The following is a 9,404-nucleotide window of genomic DNA, read 5'->3' as shown; positions in this document are numbered from 1 at the left end:
TGGAAGGAGGCGGGAGCCGCGGCGGCGCGAGGCACGAGCGGACTCCACCGCCGCCCCCGCCGCGGGTTCGAGTCTCCCCGGCTCCCCGCCGCTTCTCCCCAGACTTCCCGCCTCGGCTTCTCCTTCCGTCCACGCCCCCGGAGCGGCTGCACTTCGCGGAAAGTTGTGGGGCTTCGAGTCTAAAGTTTCCGGGGCTCAGGGCTGAGGGTGGCCGCCGCTCCGCCTCCCTCCGCCGCCATTTACTGGGCCCCTGCCTGGCCCCGACGCTCCCGCACCAACACTGACAGCGGCGGCCGCGCTCCAGACCCGGATGTGAGGCCGGGAAGAGAGAGCGCGAGAGGGAGAGAGAAACACCCACCGGGCTGGCTCGGCCGCTCCCGGGAGTCGAGGCCGCAGCGCCCCCTGGTGGTTGGAGCCCGGCGACTGGATGCCCCACAGGTCCTCAGCACCCGGCAAGAGGAGACCCTCGGGAAGTGGGGACCAAGGGGGCACAGCGTGCAACCGGGAAGACCAAGAAAGCTTAGATACGGGTTGCAGTTTATGTCTTGAAGCTTCTGGTAACAAGCGTTTACTAAGGATTCGATTGAAAGGGGAACACTGTTCAATTTATTATTATTGTATCTGTACCGCTTTGTGTCAAGATGTGACTGAGGACAGAGTCAGTATTTCTAACTACTCTGAAGTTCTGTGACAGCCAGTCTATCCAGGAACACTGCTCATATAGACATCAACACTGACACTTAACTCCCACTCTTGCACCAAGTCATGTTAACCTGAGAAACAAAATTTGCTGAACAGAGGGAAAAACTGTACAAGGTCTTTTCCGGCACTAGGATCTTAACACTGAATTTATATCATCGACTCTATAAACACGTGTAGACCTTGGACAGACCAGAGGGGCTCCTGCCACCCCTTAGTTCCTACTTTATAAAAACTATGGAGTTGCACTATTTTAAACTGTGCCTATCTCAGAGTGGGAACTCTTAACGCTATCTCGGATAGAATATTTTAACAAGTTTATTCATAACAATATGAAATATTTCAAAGACAGCAGGTAACGCAGAATTATACAGAAGAGTTTTCGGGCTTGCTTTTTATTTTGTCTCCTATGTGTTATTACCCAGAGTGCTGATCCTACAAAGGGCACATACGAGGAAATTACTACAGGTTCACAATCATCAATCTAATTCCAGAACTCAAAGAGCACCGAAAACCCCAAAGATTTTTTTTGTAACACTTTGGCAGCAAAACCTGCCCTGCCTCAGTTGGAGGCAAATCTTAACCAAATGGGCCCGAAGCTGTTTATAGTCTTTAAGGATGCCACTTTGTGTCAATATTTGCTCATTTTACTCAAGGTCTTAATGTAATGTTAATATATAAACACAGGAATTAGCTTTCTTTTTAAAAAAAAATACACATAAGGAATTGTGGACCTGTAAATATTTTCTAACTTGACTAGTAGTATTGTATACAGATATGTATACTTGTATCCCATTAAGCTCAAGTTTCCCTATCTCTAAAACTTCCAATTTGCCACAGTAGCACCTCACATATCCTCACAGGGCACCTGCTGGAAGTGATCAGAGCCTCACAGATGGCCTGTTTTACCAAGGTGTAAATGGAAGGAGCACAACTGGGTAGGGATTGGCTCACAATCATCTTTATGATTTTTTTCTCTGCCACCTTTCCTGGACCTTGCAGCTCTTTTCTGCCCCATGGCCTTCGTTCCTGCCACCTGAAATACTCTTCCCACAGACCTTCCCATGGCTTATTCTCTCACACCCTTCAGGTCCTGTTCATATGTCACCTCCTCAGAGAGGCCTTCCCTCAACACCTGATCTAGTCTCACCATGCTCCATCCCTTTATCTGAATTCTTTTTCTTTATAGCACTTTTTACTACCTGACATTAAAGTATATATCTGTTTACATTTTTAATAGGTAATAATTATTGAGTACTATTTTTCAGGTACTGTTCTAAAACATTACCCTAATTACTATGTTAATCACTACAACCCTATAAAGTAGGTACTATTAAGAGTTTTTTGACATTAAGAAACTGAGACAAAAATGGGTTAAGTAACATGTTAGTCATGTTATTAAGTATCTGGATCTGATATTGAAAACCTAGGTAATCTCAACTCTAAAATCACTACACCATACTGCCTTTCTTACTTGTTTATTAAGTCCCCTCTGCCACCATCCCTGTATTTACCACAAAGTGTTTCTTCATTGCTACTGTTCCAAGACCCGGTATACACACACAGTATGCATCAGTAATGACTTGTTGAATGAGTAAATGATCAAATGAATTTCAACATTCATGCGATGAGCCAGTCAGTACTCTAATCTCCTAGTTTTCACACCCTGAACTCTAGCAACCTCTTTAACAACCTCTTCTAGCTCTACTCCTCTTTAACAGTACAAAGGAATTATAGAATTTCTTCACTTCCAAACTCTGGATGTCTGAAGTTTTCTTCTGTCCATAATGTGCTTTCCTTTTACCCTCACGTTTCATTCCTCAAGTAAGCCTTATAACTTTCAGGTTCTCTTTCCTCAATTCCAACACAGATTTCATGTATTCAAAAATATACTTTGAGCATCTTGTGCCGGTGTAAAACAACCTGCATGATCTTGTCCTCAGGGATCGTGCAGTCAGGAATTGTGCTGTCAGCCATGACCAGGGTGCTCTGCTAGCACCCTGCATTCCTTCGTGCAGCACCCTTCCCCTACCTCTTGCCAACTGCTAACACTGAATTGGCCATGACGTATGTGTTACAAGATGTTAAGAGGCACTCTTCCTGTGGTGCTATTGCTCTCTGAGGCTTTCCTAATGTAATAGGACACAGAGCAGAAGTTACCTTGTTGACAACCAAGGCCAAGCTGAGGGCAAAAAGCCAACAAGTACTACACATTCTAAAGAAAAGCAACAAAGACAAACCCCCCACCCCTAAGGGCGTACTAAGAAGCGACTGAACAGGTCCTGCTGCCAGCAACCACTGTCTCAGCCCACAGACACACTTGTCAGGAGAGAGGAGGAGTCCTGAACATCAGCAGTCTGTGAGAAGCTCTGTGTCTGTGTGAGAGTCCCTTCAGACAAACACATGCTCCTCTATGGAGGTGGGCACTCAAGAAGACAGAGAAGCCTGAAGGTGGCGGGGCCTGCCTTCTCGGGGCCCCAGCTAGATGCTGGGTGGTCTGGGTGGTGGAAGGTTTTTACAAGTGGAGATTTTTCTCAGTATCTCACTTAAATTTTTATTTCCTGGTACGAAGGGAAGGAAATACAATTTAACACATGGGCCCTTTGAGGTCAAGTTGAATTTTGTTCCTATACATTTCTAGACATATCAATTTTAAAAAGTGACATCATGAGAAAGCTATTTTAAAACAGATGGTCTCCATTATATAGTTAAATATATTATATAGTTATATATACATAGTTTAAAGATGCTAGTTTTCAGGTAAGATCAAATAGTTGGTTATTGACAGCAAATGCATCAGCTGTATTTTAACTGGAAATCTCTAATTTAAAATAAATTACATACAGTAAAATTCATCGTTTCTGGTGTACAGTTCTATGAGTTTTGGTGAATGTATATAGTCATGCAACTACCACCAAAGTCAGGGTGAAGAAACATTCCAAGATCCAAAAAAATTTTTTGTGCTGCTCTTTTGTACTCAACCCCACCTTTCAACTTCAGTCCCTGGCAACCACTGATTTGTTTTCTGTTCCTATACTTCTGCCTTTTCTAAAATGTCATATAAATGGAATCATTTGGTGTATAGCCTTTTGAGTCTGGATTTTTTTCACATAGAATAGTGCATTTGAGATTCTTCCGTGAATTTGTTGTACCAGTGGTTCTTTTTTAAATTGCTGAATAGTATTCTATTGTATGGATGAGTATAGTCTGTTTATCCATTCATTACTTGAAGGACATTTGGGTTGCTTCCAATTTGGAGTGACTATTAATAAAATATCTAGGAGTGGGATTGTTGGGTCAATGATAAGTGTTTGTTTAACATTATAACAAACTGTCAAAATGTTTTTCAAAATGGCTGTACCATTTTGCATTTCCACCAGCAATATATAAAAATTTTAGTTTTTCTACGTCCTCATGAACCATTCTAATATCATTGTAATAGGTGTGTAGTGGTGTCTCACTGTGATCTAAATTTGCATTTCCCTAATGACAAATGATATTGAATATCTTTTCATATACTTACTTGCCATGTGAATATCTTTGGTGAAATGTCTGTTTGAAATTTTTCCCATTTTGTATTGGGTTGTTTATTTCCTTATTGTTGTTTCAAAACTTTTTATATATGTCCTTCATACAAGTTCTTTGTCAGATATGTGATTTGCAAGTATTTTCTCTAGTCTGTGGCTTGCCTTTTTATTCACTTAGGAGTGTCTTTTGCAGAATAAAATAGTTAAAGTTGTGTTATGCCCAATTTAGGGGCGGCCCTAAAGACATTAGAGAGGGGAAATACACTGGAGAGAGTTTCAGTTCATTTACCAGCCCCCCAAGGACGGAGGCACTCATTCTTTTAGCTACTGGGAATGTTGAAATGTCAGGGGCTCAAGGCTGAATCCCTCTCCAGGAATTGTCCTTGAAAGATAAAGTTGCCTTGCTCAAATTATACACGTGCCCCAGGGGCAGCTCACATCCAATGACTAATCTGTGGATTTAGGAGCCTAAAGGTCCTTGCATTGTTTTAACTCTTCCTGGGTTTGGAGGGGCCCCCCTTTACTACACGTTAGCTTTCCCTCTGCCCAATTCTGGGCTTTCTTCACTACCTAATGGATGCTGTTCCTGATAATTACCAATGAACTGTCTCCAAATCTCCATCCGATTGTCTGTTTCCTGGGAACCTGACCTAAGCCACCTACATACTCCTTCTCTCATTAGCTGAGTGAGTTAGTGCTTACTAACCTCTTATACTTATTATTGTAATTATTATAATTGGAATAAATATTACATAAATGAATTTGTATGAAAACAGAAAGATGATTTTTAGGGAAACCAAGAATAATGCCTTGGGAAGACATGATGATGTCAAGTTCTTAAGAAAAATTTCTTTTGTATTAGCTATAAAACTCATGAAGAAAGACTTGGAGTTGGAAAAGAAGCAACATGATATCTGTTTGGCTCACAGTGTATTCAGTGTATGCTTATTGTTTGATGTAGAGTTTGGGATGGAGTTTTATTTCTTATCTGTAATCATAATTTCTGTTTTTTATTTTTGAAAAATTTGTTATTTTTGTAAAAGTATACATACTCATTGTAAAACTCAGTATAACTCAGAAACGAATAAAGAAAAAAATTACCTTGAATCCTGCTATCCACAGGCAACCTCTATTAATATTTTGCTGAATATCTTTCTTGACATCATTTGTTTAAAATACAGAGAGATATAGACATATAGTACCAAATAAATAGGTGCATTATACTCATATATAAATATATATACACATTATATTATGTATACACATATCACTATATATTATATAATCGAATGAAGTCATGCACCACATAACAATATTTCAGTCAACAACGGACCACATATAATATGGTGGTCAGAGCCATAGGCAATACCATGTAACCTACGTGTGTACTAGGTTACACCATCTAGGTTTGTGTAAGTACACTCTACGATGGTCACTCGACTAAATCACCTAACAACTCATTTCTCTGAACATATCCCATTGTTAAGCAACACATGACTATATCAAATATATGGATGCATTGTATACATTACTATATATTATTGCTACATATTATATATATTATGTATATATGCACAATGCATCCATGTATTTGATATTATATGCTTATTCCTTTGAGATATCTTTTGTAGCAAGTCTTGTTTACTTAACTATGGATTGTACTTGTAAAGGAATTGCACTTTTTTTTAACAATACAAATCTTATTTCTTTTCCTTTTTCGAAGTCATCAATATAAATGATATAATTAGATTAACTTTAAAAAAAATCCTGTATCCTCCAGAAACCACATGAGGCAATATTATATACTATACTACCAGTGGAATCTATTTTCATTATCTTTTTTTCTTTTCTTTTTTTTTCCTTTTTGTCTTTTTTCGTGTCCGGCAACGGATCGCAACCCTCAGTGTCGCGCCCGTACTGGACCGGGACCGGCAACAGGATCGCAACCCTCGGTGCTGCGCCCGCACCTTGCTCAGCCAGTGAGTGGGAACCGGTCTGTATGTGGGATCCGAACCCTCGGCGGGAGCGCCGCCCTGTAGCAGTGCGCCACTGGGCCGGCCCTATTTTCATTATCTTTTTTTCTTTTCTTTTTTTTTCCTTTTTGTCTTTTTTCGTGTCCGGCAACGGATCGCAACCCTCAGTGTCGCGCCCGTACTGGACCGGGACCGGCAACAGGATCGCAACCCTCGGTGCTGCGCCCGCACCTTGCTCAGCCAGTGAGTGGGAACCGGTCTGTATGTGGGATCCGAACCCTCGGCGGGAGCGCCGCCCTGTAGCAGTGCGCCACTGGGCCGGCCCTATTTTCATTATCTAACTGGGAGAGAATCATAATTTTTTTGGGGGGGATGTTGCCGTTGTCAATCAGTGGTTTAATAATGAGATAGAAAATACCAGATACATTAGAGATCTCACATTAGTATTAGGTTCATCAGGAGAAAAGGCGTAGAAACTTTTACAAAACTGTTGTCACAGCGAAAATGAATCAACACTTTGTATAAATAGAATTCTCAAGAGAGATTAACCAAAAATAAAAAAACATTTCCCTTCAAACAAAAATCGGACCAACAAATATTTGTTACTCATCTAGTCTATGCAAGGCAGTTTTCTCCTAAGTTTCTTGTGTAAATATTTTCAATTTAGTGTACTTTCAGGATTCTTAATTTTTAATATGCAAAAAGTCAAAATGGTTTCCTCTATTCTTTTAATACTGAAGCACACTGAAGTAGTTGTACAGAAAGCTAATGCATGTTGCTTACCATTAGTAGTATTTTCTAAATCAAAAACTTTGCAGTTGTGCAAGATCATCTTCAAACACCCAAACTTTTCAAACTATTAATTTACCAAAAAATAAAACAAAGTAACCTGACCTTTGTTCTACTTATTCAACCTCATTGCTATGTGCAATTCTCTGTTGTCCTGCCATGAAAATATGAGTATTTTACAGTGTGATGGATTCCATAATCCTTGGTAGTGCTTAAGAGCTATAGGTTTTCTGCTTTGTAAAGTCTGTTTCCATTTTAGTCTTATGACATGCTTCGCTGTTGTCAATATTTCAATTTCTAAGAATGCTTAGAGGTTGTCACTGTGCAATCTTAAAAATTAAAAATGTGAAAAGTAAAAATGAATATAAATCTTCATGGCTATAGCAATAAAAAGGCAGCTAGTTGAAATAGAATAGTCCTAGTTTGAGGTTAAATACAACTGGTTTTGAATGCTGCTTCTGGCAATTATTAGTAATCTAGTGCAAGTTGAACCTCTCTCATCCTCATGTCTTCCTCTGTAAAATGGGAGCCTTATCTGGTCAGTGTAAGACTAAGAGATAATATATGTCAAAGGTTGTTATCTTGTGTAACAACTGGCAGCTATTATCAAAGACAAACATGATCAAGTAAAATCTGTATTCTTTATACTTGTTTTTGCTCTTTGTTCACATAATTCAAATAACCAGGAGGAGATACCTTTATTAAGACATAAATAATACATGTCCTTATCAGCTATAATATCTATTTCCTCCTAGTCTTTAAGTTATTACTGTTCTGTAAATCCACTGGGCAAGGAAAGCCTGACCATGTCCAGTAATTTGAATACTATCAACATGTGCTCTAGCCAGTAAGCATTTAGTGCTTAAAAATCTACTTGTCTTTTTTATAAAATAATTATTTTTATACAGGTACATTAAGTGTAGTGGGATCAAACATTTTAAACATGATACATGCTTTTTTCACTTCCTCTGATGAATATAATCTTTCTCAATAGCAGTGTGGGGGTTGAACTTAATTTTTTTTCAGTTATCATATCTCAGGATCTTTCTGTTACTGTTAAAATGCAATCTTTTCATTTAGTCTCTTTCACTTACATGCTCGGCCTTTCATATTTCTTCTTCTTTTCCCTGCTCTTCTCCTAGGTGTCATGGGGGTACTTGGGGTTGGCGGTGGAAATCAGCTTACATGATTTCTCGGCAAAGGGAGAAGAGGCCTCAAATCTACAGGCAAAAGTCTGTGTGCTGTCCTCTGGCTCCCCTGCAAGGTGGCTGGTGCAGCCTGATCCCCAAGCCTATGTTGAGGTGTCCTCAAAGTTAGCTGAAGTTAGCTGCCCAGTTGGGGTGTCGGGCTTGTATCATGAAATCAATTGTAGCCTTTAACCTCTTAATCATTAAGTCTCTGCATTTAGTGACCTCTCTCATCTGCCAGTTCTCCTATTAGTAGTTCCACTAGTCCATACAGGAATTTAGGAAGTTACCTCTTGGGCTGAGAATTTGGTCTAGGCAGGTGGTTTGGTTAACTATTGCTACATAACAAATCACTCCTAAATTTAGAGGCATGAAGCATGATTCTGTGGGTCATGGATTTGGGAAGGGCTTGGGTAGGCAGTTATCTTTTGCATTGTCTTATACATGCAGTCATCTGGAGGCCTGACTGGGCTTGATGTCTAAAATGGCTTGTTCACCTGGGTGGCAGTTAATGCTGGCAGTCCTCTGAGAGCTCATCTGGAGCACCTCAGGGCCTCTCCATATGCTTGGGCTTCTTATACCATGGTGACTGGGTTTTAAGAGGAAGCATGTGAAGGGAAAGCTTTTCAAGAGGTCAAAGCAGAAATTATGCAACATCATCTCAATGCATTCTATTGATTACAAGTAAATCACAAATTTAATGAGAAGAGAATCACATCACACTTCTTGATGGAAGGGCCCATTGTTTTTCATGACAGTGTATAATCCATGTAAAATGATATTTCTTTCTAAATCATTTATATCATAACTGACAAAAAACGAAAACTAACCAAGAGATTTACTTTAGATTGGCTATCTCTCTGTCAGTCAAGCCCACATCTTCTGTCCAACAGTCGACATTGTACTTGTGCCACTTCCCCATTAAGCTTATGTTTAATTTTCCAAATTAAATAGTCTTTTTTCTTTTGTCATGAGAATGATTTACCTATAAAACCACTTGACATTTTTGGGTGCTATTCTTTTGCCAACTTTATCAGTTTCTTCCTAAATGATTGGACTATTCAGATTTTTCTATGTCTTGTTGAATAATCATTTTTTCAGAAATTTATTCATTGCATTTAGATTTTCAACTTGACATAAATCTTTTTAAATGTACCCATTGTGGGGCCGAGCCCGTGGCGCGGCCGGTCTCAAAAAGGACAAAAAAAAAAAAAAAAAAAAAAAAAAGG

At 39.6% G+C, this 9,404-nt stretch overlaps 1 protein-coding gene across 2 annotated transcripts in view; it reads right to left on the bottom strand.

Moving 5' to 3' along the window:
• The window catches only part of REPS1 (RALBP1 associated Eps domain containing 1), a 120,890-nt gene that overhangs the window by 74,793 nt on the left and 36,693 nt on the right, over window positions 1-9,404 (bottom strand). The gene's annotated exons all lie outside the window — the stretch shown is intronic.

Source organism: Galeopterus variegatus, unplaced genomic scaffold, assembly GCF_000696425.1.
Source record: "Galeopterus variegatus unplaced genomic scaffold, G_variegatus-3.0.2 Scaffold200, whole genome shotgun sequence".
NCBI lineage: Eukaryota > Metazoa > Chordata > Mammalia > Dermoptera > Cynocephalidae > Galeopterus > Galeopterus variegatus.
The sequence above is the reverse complement of the archived record's forward strand: the minus strand, read 5'-3'. Positions and strand labels throughout refer to the sequence as shown.